General features: G+C 47.8%; 1 protein-coding gene and 1 long non-coding RNA gene across 2 annotated transcripts in view; one reads left to right on the forward strand and one right to left on the reverse strand.

Moving 5' to 3' along the window:
- The window catches only part of LOC310697805 (inositol polyphosphate 5-phosphatase OCRL-like), a gene marked incomplete at both ends in the record, with an annotated part of 505852 nt that overhangs the window by 379738 nt on the left and 110762 nt on the right, over window positions 1-15352 (reverse strand).
- Window positions 10439-15352, forward strand: part of LOC310697759 — a 68081-nt gene continuing 63167 nt past the window's right edge. The window contains exon 1 of the long non-coding RNA XR_014521201.1: window positions 10439-10537. This is a non-coding gene — a long non-coding RNA (uncharacterized lncRNA). The remainder of the gene's footprint in view (window positions 10538-15352) is intronic.

A 15352-nucleotide genomic window follows, 5' to 3' on the forward strand; every position in this document is an offset into this window, starting at 1 on the left:
GCCGTGGCCACCTTAGCACACGGAATGAAATGCGCCATCTTGGAAAACAGGTCTACCACCACCAGCACTGCCGTCTTGCCCCTCGAGCTGGGCAGATCCGTGACAAAGTCCAGGGCCACCCTTTCCCAAGGTTCGACCGGAGTTTGCAGCGGTTCCAACAGTCCGGCCGGCGGTTTGTGCACTGGTTTGGCCCTCTGGCAGGTGTCACACCTCGCCACGTAGTCTGCGACCTCCCCTCTCATTCCAGGCCACCAGAAATCCCTGGCTACTAATTCCACCGTCTTCTCCTTGCCAAAGTGCCCGGCCGTGGGCGCGTCGTGCAGCTGCTGCAGCACCTTGGCGCGAAGGTCGTCTCCCGGCACGTAGATGGCCCCTTTACGGATGAGCAATCCATCTCGTAGCTGGAAACCGTCGGCCGCAGCCGTGCCCCTTTGCACCTCTGCCATCTTTGCTTGCGCGAAGGAGTCATCCTGCAACGCTCGTCGCACCGCCTCCAGGTCCACGGTGGCCGCGGCGCACGCCCATACTGTTGGTGCGAAGATGTGCATGGCGGCCGCTGGCGTTGCGTCCTCCAGATACTGTGGCTTACGGGAGAGGGCGTCCGCCATGATGTTAGTGTCCCCCGGGACATACTCTATGCGGAAGTCGAAGTTCGCAAAAAACTCAGCCCAACGTATCTGCCTCTGGTTTAGGAACTGTGCCGTGCGCCAGTGCTCCAGATTCTTGTGGTCCGTGCAAACCTGCACCGTGTGCTTGGCGCCGATCAGGAAGTGCCTCCACGCTTTGAACGCTGCATGAATGGCCAGCAACTCCCTGTCCCAGATGGTGTAGTTCTGCTCGGACTTGCTGAGCTTCCTGGAGTAGAACGCTGCCGGTCGCCACACCCCCTGCTGGTCCTTTTGCAGCAGGACCGCCCCCACGGCTCTGTCCGAGGCGTCTGTCTCCACCCTCATCGGCCTGCTGGGGTTGACGTGAAGCAGCTGCTCTTCCGACGCGAAGAGACGCTTGAGTGCCTGAAAGGACTGCTCCGCCTCCTCTGTCCAAACGAACTTCTTTTTCTTGGAGCTAAGCGTGTCTGTGATGGCCGCTGTCTGCATAGCGAAGCCCTTGATAAACTTGCGATAGAAGTTCGCAAAGCCGACAAACCTCTGGACCTCCTTCCGGTTGCGTGGACTCTTCCAATCCAATACCGCGCGAACCTTGGCGCTGTCCATGGCGAGCCCCTTGTCAGACAACTTGTAGCCCAGAAAATCCACCTCCGTCACGTCAAATTGGCACTTCTCCAGCTTGGCGTAGAGCCTATGTTGCTTTAGTCTGGTCAGCACTTCCTTGACGTGTCTGTCATGCTCCTGCTGCGATTCCGAAAAGATCAGGATGTCATCTAAGAAACAGACGCACGTCTTGTAGAGAAGTCCCGCCAACACGTGATGCATGAAAGCTTGAAAAACGTGGGAGCCATTTTGCAATCCAAAGGGCATAACTCTGTATTCGTAGGTACCCAGTGGCGTGAACATGGCCGTCTTCCACTCATCTCCCTCCCGCATACGAATGAGGTTGTACGCCCCTCGCAGGTCTAACTTGGTGAACACTTTCCCCTTCCGCACCTTCGCCAGGAGGTCGTCGATTCGGGGCATGGGGAAGACCGACGGCTTGGTCCCATTGTTTAAAATGCGATAGTCCACGACCAGTCTTTTTTGGGGCGTGTCTCGCTTTTTAACAAAGAATACTGGACTGCCCCCCGCTGCCTTGGACTCTCGGATGAAACCGCGCTCCAAATCATGATCTATGAACTGTTTGAGTTCCTGCAGCTCGTCCTCTGACATGGAATACAGTTTCCCCTTAGGCAGCGCCACCCCCGGCAGCAGGTCAATCTTGCAGTCATATGGTCTGTGAGGGGGTAGCCTGTCTGCCTCCTTCTCGCAGAAAACTTCCAAAAATTCTGCGTACTTGTGGGGAATCGCTTGCAGCGTGCCTAGCAGCAGCTGTGACTCCTCTTCCTCTCCTTCCTGCCGGGGCACGATGCAGTGTTCAGCACAAAAGGAAGAGCCGAAGATCAGCTGCCTCTGGTACCAAGCCAGCGTTGGGCTGTGCTTGTCCAGCCAACTCATTCCCAATACAATGGGCGTATCCGATAGTTGAGTGACATTGAAGCTGATGATTTCTTTGTGATTTCCAAGTCGCATCGCCATGGGCGGCGTCTGCTTCACCACTTGCCCCCCTAGCAACTCCCTGCCATCCACCGTGACAACCTGCAGGGGCAGTGTGGCCGGCAGCAACTGTATAGCGTGCTTGTCGACAAAGTCCTGCCCTATAAAGTCCGCGTTGCTGCCCGAGTCAACTGTGATGGGCACGTCAGTGTTGATTCCATTGGGCAGCTGGAGAGATGCGGTGAGCCTCACCACTGGTTTGGGCGGGAGGGGGTTCACGGGCTGTAAAACCTCTGGGGACTGCGTCACTAACACGTCTGGCTGGGCCCCAGGGCCTCTTCCTCCAGCCAGACTGCGTCGTTTCCCTGCTGTGGTCCCCCTTGCTGCGTTGCTGCAGTCACCATTGCCGAGGCTGCAGTAAGCTTGTGGAGCCTCTGGGGACACTCTTTTGCCATATGCCCTGGCTCCTCACAGACGTAACACTTCCTGTTCCCTCTAGGAGGCTTCGCTTTCACTGCTGCCGGTGCTAGGGCTCTGGTTGCTGACTGAGCCCTTGCACCTCCAACCTCCATAGGTTCGGCTCCTCCTCCTGGCGGAGGCGTGGATTGCGCCCGCGCTGCTTCTCTGGGAAGGAAGGAGGGGCCCCTGGCTGGTTCGCGCCCTCCACGCCCTTCGTCCCTGCTCCACGGACGTCCTTCCAGCCTCACCCCCACTGCCAGTGCCCTCTGAACGACCTCCTGGGTGGTTCGGGGTCTCTCCCCCCTCGCGATCTCATCTTTAATCGAGTTGTGCAGCCCCTCCCAAAAGAGGTCTCTTACAGGAGCCGAATCTCTGTCCCATTCCAGGGCACTGACCAAGGCGAAAAAGCGGGCATGATACTGCCTGACGCTGGCCCTCCCTTGTCTCAGCCCATGCACCTCCTTCCGTGCAAGATCCACGTCAATACTTGATAAAAAACACCCATCCATCGCTTTAATAAAGGCATCTGCATTTTGGAGCGCCGGATCCTTATCTCTCCATAAATTGCGTAGCCATGCTCTAGCATCCCCATGCAAATGGGACATAATGAATCCCACTCTCTCTTGCTCATCTCTAAAGTCTTTATGCAGCAGTTGCAGTGCGCACAGTACGTCGGCTCTAAAGTTGGGATACTGTTGCAGGTTCCCATCGAAGTGAGAGACCAGCCCGCCTGTCCGTCTCGCCAACCCAATTCCCTCCTGCCGGGGTGTCTGCTTTGTCAGCACGTCTAACCTGACCTGGAGATCCCTGCAGGCGGCAGCTGCCTCCTCCTCTCTCTTCCTGGATGCGAGAGCCTCGGCATTCAGTTGTGCCACTGCTTTTCTGAGTTCCTCTATCTGCTGCTCAGCCGTCATGTCGTCTGCCGTTCGTGAGCTCACTAGTAGGCACCTGTTTCTCTCCCCTCCTCGAGGCTGTAGATGCCCACAATCGTCAGACGGAGCTTACTGTCAGAGCTGCTTGAAGATCCTAGCTCACAGAGGATCACGCTAGCCAGCGATCATTAAGTAAAAGTCTTTATTGAATTACAGTTTCCATTCTCACGCTGCTGCGCGCAACTCTACGTCTAGTAGCTAGATCGGCGAAGCTCCGTCTGAGTCTCCGCCCCGTGTGCACCAACTTAATATCCTAGCCTTGCTCCACCTTTTCCGCCTGACTGTCCTCCTCTGGGTCCCTCTACCCCCCGGGGCTTCTTCCTTCCGGGATTCTTCTGACGCTGACCCGGACCCTCCTGCCTCCTTGCGCCGGGCTTTAGGACCTGGTTCCCTTTCGGGGCTGCTTACTGCGCCGCCTTCCTCTGCATTTGAACTTGGCGCGCGCGCCCAACCTTCCACTTTCCTCTTAACCGTTTCTTCGCTCCCCGATGGAGGTGTGGCCACTCCTGACTCATGCCCTCCCTCCTGTGGTGAGCTGCCAGCGCTTCCCCCCTGGCTCCTTTCCTCTTCCCTGCTTCCTGGCGGTGACGCTGGTCCCGATTTCCAGCTGCTCCCCCCTGAGTCCCCTCTGGCTCTATCTTCCTGGGGTGCCCCCCTAGACTCCCCCCTTGCCCTGGCCACTGGTGCTCCTTTCTGTGAATCCTCTGATTCACTGGAAAGACTAGGAGATCTCGGGTCGTCGTCATCACTCATCTTTTCTTCTGCCTCCTCCCCTTCGCTCTCTGTTTCCTCCCTTGCCCGTGCCTCTGCTCCTAAACCCCTGACACATGCGTTGCTGTTGTTGCTTTTTTGTTGTTTTTTCTTTTTGGGGGGTGTCTGGGATAGAGAAGGGAGAAAGAGAGGGGTTGATTAGGATTTGGGTAACTCGTACAGGGGTTTATTTAGGGTTTTTCTATCTCTTGTTGCTTGGCAACTTCTTAGTGGTTTTAGTGAGCTCTAACTATCCGGTTTCCCTTTATTCCTTTCCTTACTTCCTATTCCAAAACTTGGGGGTTCCTTTCCACTCTGCCAGATCCCGCCCAATTCCTTCTGGGTTATCCCTCCTGGCAACCTCCTACCTATCGTCACAATCTCAGGAAAAGGGGCCCTACTGGACGCCCGCGCCGTGCGGTGCCAGATCGGGTGATCCCTGGATAGAGTTTTGAACCGAAAATCCCCCTTGCTTTTGGAAGCGGGCTCACGCACGATACACGTGTTACGTGGCACCGACCAGTGCGGCTGGGATTGAGACAGAAAGCAAGACCCCTTCCTGCCCCCTTGCAAGGGTGCTAGGGAAGTTCGGAAAGAGAGCTCCAACCGCTTGCTTTCAACTGAGATGCCCGTTGCGGAGAGTCGGCTGTCTTTCAAGTCGGTTCTCTCCGTCTTACTTTCAGGCTCCCAATTGGTGCGGCTGGCTGGAGATTTTAAGGAAAAGAGATAGAGCTCAGAACCCCCCTTTTGGGTTGAGCAGCAGTCCACGGTCTCTCTCACTAACCGGACCAAGAGAAAGGTAAGAAGGAGCGATAGAGAGGAGGGCAGAGAATTCAGTTGCCAGGAGATTGCCACCCCCTTCCCACCAGCGCACTGGATTTTTCCTTATACTCACGCGTCTTCAATTATGATCCCGGGATCGATGAATAAGCCGGCTGGATCCCTCTTTGCTCCCTGGCTGAACTCCTGGGGCTTTCGATTACCACCCGGAAGATGGCCGGGGGTCCAAAGGATCTTCCCAGGCAAAATGGCCCGGTGCTGGCTGAAGATTTCAGGGTCCCCGGTCAGCAACACGGGAGAACCGCAAAAAAGTCCCTGTTCGGGTGCCATCTGTTGCAGTAAAATCTGGGTGCGAGGCTGCTCTGCCACCCAGCTCGTCGGACTAAGTCCGCGGGTCCCTGCGGATGAAAATGAGCTCAGCCGGAGACAGGAGCAAACTGCAGAAGATCCAAGTTTATTGCGCAACAGGTTCAAGGCGAGATTGAACAGCGAGAAAGGGGTGACATGAACTTTTGAAACTTCCCTCCATGTCCCAGAATACAGTGCAAAATACATCCCAGTTACGGGAAATGATATATAATGAATTGAAAAAGGTATTTAAGTATACCTTCCTGAAGAAACCAGAGGCCTTTCTCCTGGGCATTGTCGGCCAATTGGTGCCAAAGAAGGACAGAACTTTTTTTTATGTATGCAACAACAGCAGCAAGAATACTTATTGCAAAGTATTGGAAGACACAAGATCTACCCACCCTGGAAGAATGGCAGATGAAGGTGATTGACTACATGGAATTGGCAGAAATGACGGCAGAATCCGAGACCAGGGAGAAGAGTCGGTGAAAGAAGACTGGAAGAAATTCAAAGACTACTTACAGAAACATTGTAAAATTAATGAATGTTAGAAGGATGTTGAATAGAAACTAAGCGGTTTCCAGCTGTAATGCTTTAAGAGATATGAAAAAAAAAGAGGTTTCACAAATGGGTTAAAGTTTAATGGTAAGGATTTGCTGAACTAACAAATCGAACTGGAATACAAAGAAGGGAGGTATGAGGAGGTCCGAGGAAATAAGTGTATGGAAGTTATGTTATTGAAAATTAATGTGTGTTTTTAACTGTTTCTTATTTTGTATGTTTTTTTTTTCTTTTTTCTTGTTATATCTTAAAAACTTTTAATAAATATCTTTAAAAAAAAATACATCCCAGTTACATCATGAATACATTAAGAAGAGGTTGGGTTACACAGATTACATCATGAATACATTTAGAAGAGGTTGGGTCACACAGGATTAACATATGGAGGAGGGAGGGGGAATATGCAGAGCTGGAGATATGCGCAGATAAGCACATCCTGAGTATGGTGGAGAGAAGACAATGGTCCATGTATGCATGGTATGCCACCTGGCATTGCCCAGAGGAAAGGCTTGGCAGAGTGATTTGACAGGATTAGGGTCTTGACACCTTGCTTGAGGGATTATGGAGGACAGGGGAGGTGTCCTGGAGTCCTAGAGAAATTGAGCAAATTGGCACGTTGATTTTCTATGAATTTTATAGATTTTAGTCCCTTTTGACATTGACAATTGGAAATAATTGGATATATTGTAGGGAAGAAGGAAGTGAAGAAGACATGCCCCCCCCTTCCGTATCAATAGCTATGCAGAACAGGATCCCCCCCCTCCATCGGATAGCTGCCTGCGTTGCTGTCTTTGAGGGGGGTGGAGGGAGGAACGGGCAGGATCGACATCGGATAGCTGCCTGCCTGCCTGCATGCCTGAACATGCGGTGCACCCGGGGGGTGCTGCGACCGGCGCCCATTGGGAAGGAACAAGACAGGAAAAGGAAGGAAATGGGAGAGGTATTTTTAAGGCCCCACTTTTCACATGGTGTCCTGTTGTGTGGTCGGAAAGTACTCTTTATTGTTTGATTTGGGTTAATGTCAGAATAAAAGCGAGTTCCTTCAAAATAACACATTCCTTTTTATCTTACCAATTTCTCATATTGTAAGAAGCGGAAGAAGAAACCATAGAGAGCATTCATATTTTCCTTCTGATCAGTGAAGTCAAACGTTACAATTATCCATTTTAGAATGAGCACCTATAGGGAGAAGACAGATCTCAGTAAGCCAAAGCAAGGCCAAGACAACAAACCCCTTCTGGAATATGGTCAGCGTGTACAACATCTAGCTGAATCATCACCAGGATAACTAAATCAGACTGGGGGAAATATCATTCTTCAGAACCAAGACATCATTACCATGCTTTCCACGTTACCTGAAAGTCACTAGAACACTTGCGAGCACAGAGCCAAGACACAGCGGAAAGAAGAGAATCCTCTGTTATTACGGAAATGGGAATCAGAGTCTTCAGTAGCCTAGTGCTTATCACTGTGCCTGCAAGACCTTGAAAGACACTGCTTAACATGCTGAACATCTTCACTCTTGATAATTTCTCACAAGCTCAAAGCAGCCCCGGTTCTTGTTAAGGGAGAAGGCAGGGCAATGCAGCTCCGTTGACATACTTTGCTGCCAAGAGGAAAGAGAAGAAGCCAAAACATGTTTTCTTTCCCAAGCTTGGCACTGAGTGCGATGTTCAGCAAGTTCTGAATTTCTTCTGGTGCCAAGCCTCTCTCTTGCGCAATCTTTTCCACAGTCTCCAAAGGACTCTGCAAAGCTCCCTGCTTCCGTGAGGCACTATCTTGAATTAGGAAAAAGTCCAAGTGTGATTCAAATCCATTCGAAAAACCGTCCTCATGCATGATGGCCTGTCCAATGGCTTGCTTTACCATCAATTGGCAAGGGAGCCCCACTGAGATGCCATGGCATTTGGAAAACTCTGGAATGCTGAACTTGCCTTTTGCTTTCTTGCTCCTTCCTTCAGTGGGTAGGTAGGTGTAGGTCGGGGCAAGTCGAAAGCTTCCTTGGAATTCCTCAGCCCCAGCCAGCATTGCCAAAGGGCAGGATGATGAGACTTGTAGTTCAGCAACGTCTGGAGGGCCAGAGGTTACCCTCACCTGTTTCATCGGTTAGTGTGCTAAGATCTGGGCACAAGCCCAATTCAGCTTACGTACTTAACAAGGGCTTGCTTTACACAAAACATGAGAGCTAATACGCTATTCTGCTCCAATATACAAAACAGCCCCTTCTCTAGAGAAAGCTCAAGAAAATACAAACTTCGGGGTTTGTAGAGGGTTGTAAAGGTTTCCATTTCACTAGTTGGAAACAGCTTCCAAGCTAGGCAGGACCAAGGTTGATTTGTAACTGTTCCTGTCTGCCTGCTTGCCCTCGTGCATATTTGTAAACCATTTCTGCCAAAATATATACATATGCAATAGTAGTTTCTGGAAGCAGACCCTGCAAGAGTGCATACTCCATGAAGTCCATATGAAGAGTGTTACGGAATGGAGGGGGGGCATATGAACAAAGTCTTACTCCCGAGTAAGAGACGTAGAGCCCGAGGCGATGACCTCAAGGGAACCCTGCCACACTAGGACTCCCCTCGCCCCGTCACAACGTTGCACCAAGCACCGCACAAAAGTCCAAAACCCCGAGAAGAAAGCGCCATTTCTGACCCCGTATCCCGATGCTATACACGATCGATGTATTTGATGAATGTACAATGTATTTGCATGAGGATGCGCTCTAGCCAATCAGATGGCATTGAATGTAGCCCTTCAGCCAATCGCAGCAATGCCATGGCTCTACAGAGGCAGCTCAGCTCCAGCTGTTTTGCACGCTCCACTAAGCGCTGACAAGGTGATGACAGCTCCCGCTGCGAGAACAACGGACTGAGTCAATCGAAACCTCATTACCCTGTTAATCCAATCAAAACTAGATGTTGTTTAGTCGTTTAGTCGTGTCCGACTCTGCGTGACCCCCTGGACCAGAGCACGCCAGGCCCTCCTGTCTTCCACTGCCTCCCGCACTTTGTTCAAACTCATGCTGGTAGCTTTGAGAACACTGTCCCACCATCTCATCCTCTGCCGTCCCCTTCTCCTAGTGCCCCCCATCTTTCCCAACATCAGGGTCTTTTCCAGGGAGTCTTCTCTTCTCCTGAGGTGGCCAAAGTCTTGGAGCCTCAGCTTCAGGATCTGTCCTTCCAGTGAGCACTCAGGGCTGATTTCCTTCAGAATGGATAGGTTTGATCTTCTTGCAGTCCATGGGACTCTCAAGAGTCTCCTCCAGCAGCAGAATTCAAAAGCATCAATTCTTCGGTGAATGTGAGCGGTATTGGCTTAGGCTTTGATTGGACCTGACTATATCTGACTCCTGCCCATTGTGCAGGAAGTCCCAGTAAGGGTAAGCCACCGGTAGGGGGAGCCCTGTCGATGCAAACCAACTCAAGCTCCCCCTGGTGCTCCCGTCGGGGTTGTGTCAAGGCCTTAGCCCCCCAGCCGGGCTTCAGACTAGATCAACACCCCCGGATTCCTTTAACGGAATACCCTTAAGCATGGAGGGCCAGGTGTTGGCCACACCTCCCCTCCCCCACACAAGGTCAAAAAATGCCTAACCGCAACCCTAACAAAGTTGTGACGATTGCTACGAGGTAGGCGAAAACCAAGTGTCCAGTTCCAATTTGCCAAGTGGTAAAATTACTACCAGGCCCCTTGGACAACCAAGGCGACCAACCAAAGTCCATAGCAAGGCCATTGCCTAACCTGCAAAATAGGGAGGGAGGGCAGGTGATTGAGGAAGCGAGCCAAAGAGGAAGTTCTCTGGGGGTTGGCTGGCCGGGCTCTGACGTGGCCAGGATCCCATAGGCAACGGGGGACAGAGTCCCCCACCCCTGGTGGGGAGTGGGTGACCATGTGGTCCACCGCAACTCCTCCCCACTGGGAAGTGGAGCGGATTTCCCAAGACATATCCTGTATTTGCATGTTACCCCAACACATTCCTCCTATGTTAATCATGTATAACCCTCCCCTTTTCTGATGGAGTGGTGATGTTTAGCGAACTGTCTGCTGGGATAAGATAGGAACTTTTAAAAGTCCTTTTCACCCCGTTCTCGGGGTTCAATTCCTCTCTGAACTTGTTGCGCGATAAACTTTAGTCTCCGCTATTTGCTCCGGTTGGTGGCTGGACTCCTTCTTTGTTCCGCAGGGACCCACGGGCTCTGAGCAGCCTCCCACCTGATTTTTCCATAACAACAGAAACTCGACTAACCCTCTTGAGAGAAGAAAGGTGGCTTTTGCTCCCACTGCAATGTTGTAATCTAAATAAGCACATCTTCCTACAAGTGAATAGTAGCCACCTATCTGGGGGGAAATAAAGTGGTATGCTGAGAGACATGGTTACGGTGGAGAGCAAATCTGTGTTCCACGATCCAAACATCCACAGAGAAACCCGATGGCAGCTTTTTTTTTACTGTGTCCACAGAACTCATTGAAAGCCTGTGGGATGTAAACACAGGAGCAGTCAATGACAACATTACTAGAGTGTACATGTTAGAACATGGGGAGGGATGTCTGTCCAGCAAGCAGGTAAACTTCCTGGGATGGACTTCCTCCGCATGTGACCAGAGGTGTGTGTGGCCTCACCTGTGCAGGTAAATGATAAAAGCACAGGGCAGGCAGCCATCTCTCTCTCTTGCCTCTTGCCTCTCTCATCTTCATCTTTCAAAGAAGCAGGATGCCCTCTTGGCTCTCAGCCAAGAGAGGAGGATAGGACTATCTTCCTATAAGATAGATTCTAAATGTATTTTACCTTTTTAATCTGTCTGCCTTCTGGGATCATATTGTGAACAGAACGTGAGTAAACTCTTTTATACTTTTATAAAGACTGTGTCGTGTCTTGTATTTTAAGAGGGATCAAAAGGGGGAAATTACCAGAGTAATTATTATAGAGGTTCTAGCGAACCTGTGCAGACGTTACCGTTCTGAACTTAAAAGGGGGAATGTTATAAACTCTGCTGATATTTTCGGAACTTGTTAGCACAAGTTGGACTAGGATATAATCTCACAATATATCCTCTCCTGCATCCCTAAACATTCCCACAAAGCCAACCAATGGTTTTGCAGTTGCTTTCCATGGACATTTTGCAACCAAGCACAGAATTCCTTGAACCTCGGAAATGCTTCTGATTTCTGCTTGAGCATGAACACATGAATGTACCTGGAAAAAGCATCAATCAATACCATGAAGTACTTTGCTCCACCTAGAGAGGTTGCAAGTGGACCAACAAGGTCTGCGTGGACAGTCTGGTAGGCTTTAGATGCCCACCTGCCAGAAACCTTGCCCTATTGAACTGTGTGTCATCGTGATGGCCTTGGCCGGTTGTGAGTTGTGAAGGCCGCTTCCTGCAAGGCCCTTTCCACCTGGCCTGGGGGGCAGGGCCCAGACACCAGCTCTACTAAAGAGGCTCCTGGTGAGACCAGAGGGACATCGCTCGGCCTGACAAGATACCCAAACTATTGGATTCTTTTTTAAAAAAATAATATTTTATTAGGTTTTATCCATTAAAAAGTTTAGAAAAATACAAAAAACGAAAAAAATACAAAATTACAAAATACAGAAAAACAGACATTAAACACAAAAAAGAAAAGAAAAAAGCACATATAAAAAGACAAAAATTCCTTCTTTCTTAATTTCTCCTCTTTGATTAACTTATTTTCCTGACTCCCTCACCTCTCCCATTTTTGTATCCCTTTTAAAAGTTAGTTCAGCAAATTCATGTCCTGTTAGTCTATCTATTTATTAATCCAATCTTACAATTTACCTTGTTGCTAAAACCCCTGCAATTCATTTCAATGTCCTCAACATTCAAAAATTTTACAATATTTCTGCAAATACATTTTAAATTTCCTCCAATCTTCTTCCACCAACTCTTCTCCCTGATCTCGGATTCTGCCAGTCATTTCCGCCATCTCCATATAGCAAACTATTGGATTCTTTTGCCCCATCTTTTTGTGCCTGCTAAACAGCCGTGTCATGCTTATGATCATATTTTATTCTCTTGGGAATTCTGCTGTTTTAAATGTTCATTTTATATTTGACTTTACTTAGCAATGTTGGTTTTGGGTGGGGGGGAATGCTTAAGTTTTTTGTTTTGTTTTTGTTAACTTTGTGTTAAATATGTATTCTGTAGTTGACTTCCTTTGTAATGTTTTATTTTGAAATATTTAATATTTCAGTTTTTGGTTAACTATGTTGCTTTAACTGTATACTCTATATTTGACATTCTTCAGATTGTTTTATTTATGTTTTAATATGCTGTAAACTGCTTTGAATTTTGACTTCCGGGTTGGTGCCTCCGGTAATGGCGGAATTCCTCTGATCGGGAGAAATTCGCCCCGTGGGAATTTGGGTCTGTACCGCCACGGCGAAGGTGGAGACCCGTAAAAATCACAGGCAGGAGAAACCTGTGAGTGTGGGATTCGGCAGGCACCTTTTGCGCCTCCCCTACTCACGGGGAAACCCGGTTTCGGGGATCCGGAGCGACGTAGGCTGAGCGGCGCGGTGCTTCGAATCGTCTGCTTCTTCCACGGAGCGAAGCCGCATAGCTGTTGCCAGAGAGCACTGACTTTTTCCTGTGGACAATTTGATTCCAAAGTAATTACCCGTGAGTAGAGCTGAAGTGGGAGAATTGGATTTTTAAACATTTAATTTGGTATCAAAACGGGGAGGTTCAATACAGGAAGTCCGCCTCCCCCTTTTGTAAATAAACTGAAAGCAATGAGGCTGCAAGCTGAAGTCTTGGAAAGCCTTTTGTAAAAGACTAAATTTTCATCGGCAAATAACATAAAACCCCCCCTTGGAGACAGGAGAAGAGGGGGGGAAGTGGTGGACTGAATATGCCTGTAGGAGAGAGTGAAGAGAATTAAAATACCGCCGCTCTGACCCTGGAAACGGGCTGCTAGCAGGATTGATGTCTTTTGGAATGTTCATTGACAGCGTTTAGAACGTTCATTGACAGGTAGCTAAACAAGAGAATACATTGTTTCTACTGTCTCCGGCTGTTGTTTTTTTTTAAAAAAAAATGAGTAAAAGTAACTGAAAACTGAAACTAACTTTGGATTATTGGAACATTGTTTAAAAGAGGACAGTACTGACTAATACAAATAGAAACTGTTTTCCCCTAGTGGAAGCTTTTAAAATTGGTTGCTCTACAGGAACTGGGCTAGGGGAATTTCCAGCTGCAAGATAAAAAATTGTGAGACTCTGGGACTGACCTTGAATCTCTTAAGTGTTATGGCAAATGGAAAGGAAAAAACAGACGGAATGCCGACAGAAGAGGCCTTAGTGGTCGCATTAGTGAAAATAAACGATTCGCTGGAACAGCTTCACAAGAAAACAGACGTGATAAATGCAAAAGTGGATGCTGCAAATATTAAAATCGACTCAATTGCAGAAAGTATAAATAATCTGGGACAAAAGGTGAATACCAATACAGAAACCATCGAGAAATTGATACAGGAATCTACTTTGATACGGCAAACTGCGGATGAAGCCAGGGAGAAAGCCCTTGCTGCTGAATGTAAAGCAATACAACTGGAGAGAGAGAGAGTCCCACCCATACAAAGGCAACTTGATGAACATAAGCTGACATTTGTTATGATTGAACTTAAAGAAAAACAGACGAATTTGAGGACCAGAGCCCTACCTGAATTGGAAAAGGAAAGCTTGACAGAGTTTCAGGAGGAGATAGGACTAACATCGGTTGAGAAAGAGAGGTATTTGGGGGTTAGTATGGCCACCAAAAATGTGAATTTATTTAAGGATAACTGTGAAGGACGTTGGATTGAAGAGAAGGGGGATTTGGAAATATGGACAAATCTGAAATTGTTATTGTTGGGCCGAGTTGTTGTGGTGGGAATGAGGGTTGCTGTGTTGCTTTTGTTTCAAACATTGCAAGTTTTGGATGGGATGGATTGTTTCAGGAGGTGGCAGAGGGATGTTTCCAGATTTGTTTGGCAGGGCAGGAAGCCTCAAGTAAAATTTAAGATATTGACGGATGCCAAAGAAGGAGGCGGACTTGCCCTGCCAGACCCCTAAACTTTGTTGTGAACCATCTGCTTTTTGCTGGCTGAGAGAATGGCTGCTTCTTGAAAACACTGAAGTGTTGGATAATGGCAGATGAAGTTGATGGAATGGAATTGGCGGAAATGACTTGCAAGATCCGAGACCAGGGAGAAGAGTCGGGGGAAGAAGACTGGAAAAAGTTTAAAGACTATTTATAGAAATATTGTAAATTAATGAATGTTAGAAGAATGTTGGAATGAAGTTATATGGCTTTAGTAGAAAGGTTATAAGGAATTAAGTATAAATAGATTAATAGAAAATTAAAGGAAAAAAATAAGGTTAGAATGTGCTAAGATAATTATAGGATAGAAAACAGAGGAAGATGGAAAGGAATTGCTGAAACAATTAATAGAAGTGGAATACAAAAAGGGAGGTGTGAGGAGGTCGTTGGAAATAAGCGAATGAAAGATAAGATATTGAAAATGTTTGAGATGTTTTTAAACTGTTTTTGTTTGTTTTTGCTTTGTTTGTATTTGTATTGTTCTTTTTCTTCTCTTTTTTTGTTTGTAGTGTTGTGTTGAAATTGTTGGAAAAGTAATAAATATCATTTTTTTAAAAAATAAACTGCTTTGAATTTTTTCTTGAAAATATAAAGCGCTATAGAAATGAAATAAATAATAATAATAATAATAACAATAATAATAATAATAATAATAATAATAATAATAATAATAATAATAATAATAATAATAATAATGTTCATTGAAATGTTGTGTCCAAAGACTGCAGCTGATGGAGAGATCACCCCTCCCTCAATTTTCTATCATATTATTTAGATTTGGCAAATAATTCTTATTGCTATTCTTATTGTATTGATTATTATAATTGATTTCTGTAGTTCTGACGGTTTAGCTGCCTTGAGCATGAAAATAGAAAGGCAGGATACAAACCTAATCTAATAAAGAGCCCTCCTCCTCCTGAGCCTGGGGCAGGACTGTAGCCTGAGAGAGAGAGGGTTGCACAGTTCCCCGATTATTTTGGAGGAATTCCACACCACACATTTAAAGCTCTTACACCACTTGAAAGAGTCCAGGCTTTCCCTCAAGAATCCTGGGAACTGTAGTTTGCCAAGGGTGCTGAGAGATGTTAGATCTGTAGCAAACAGAGGTTCCCAGGATGTGTTGGGTGAATCTGTGACTCTTAGTGCAATGCTTCTTGAAATGTGTGGTTGTGACCATTGTCCTCATAACAGCACTGGGGTTCGGATTGCAGTGTGTGTGTGTGTGTGTGTGTGTGTGTTGCAGAATGGTTTAATTAACTCATTCTCCTCCTAGCAC

Source organism: Podarcis liolepis, assembly GCF_965112155.1.
Source record: "Podarcis liolepis genome assembly, chromosome: W".
Lineage (NCBI taxonomy): Eukaryota > Metazoa > Chordata > Lepidosauria > Squamata > Lacertidae > Podarcis > Podarcis liolepis.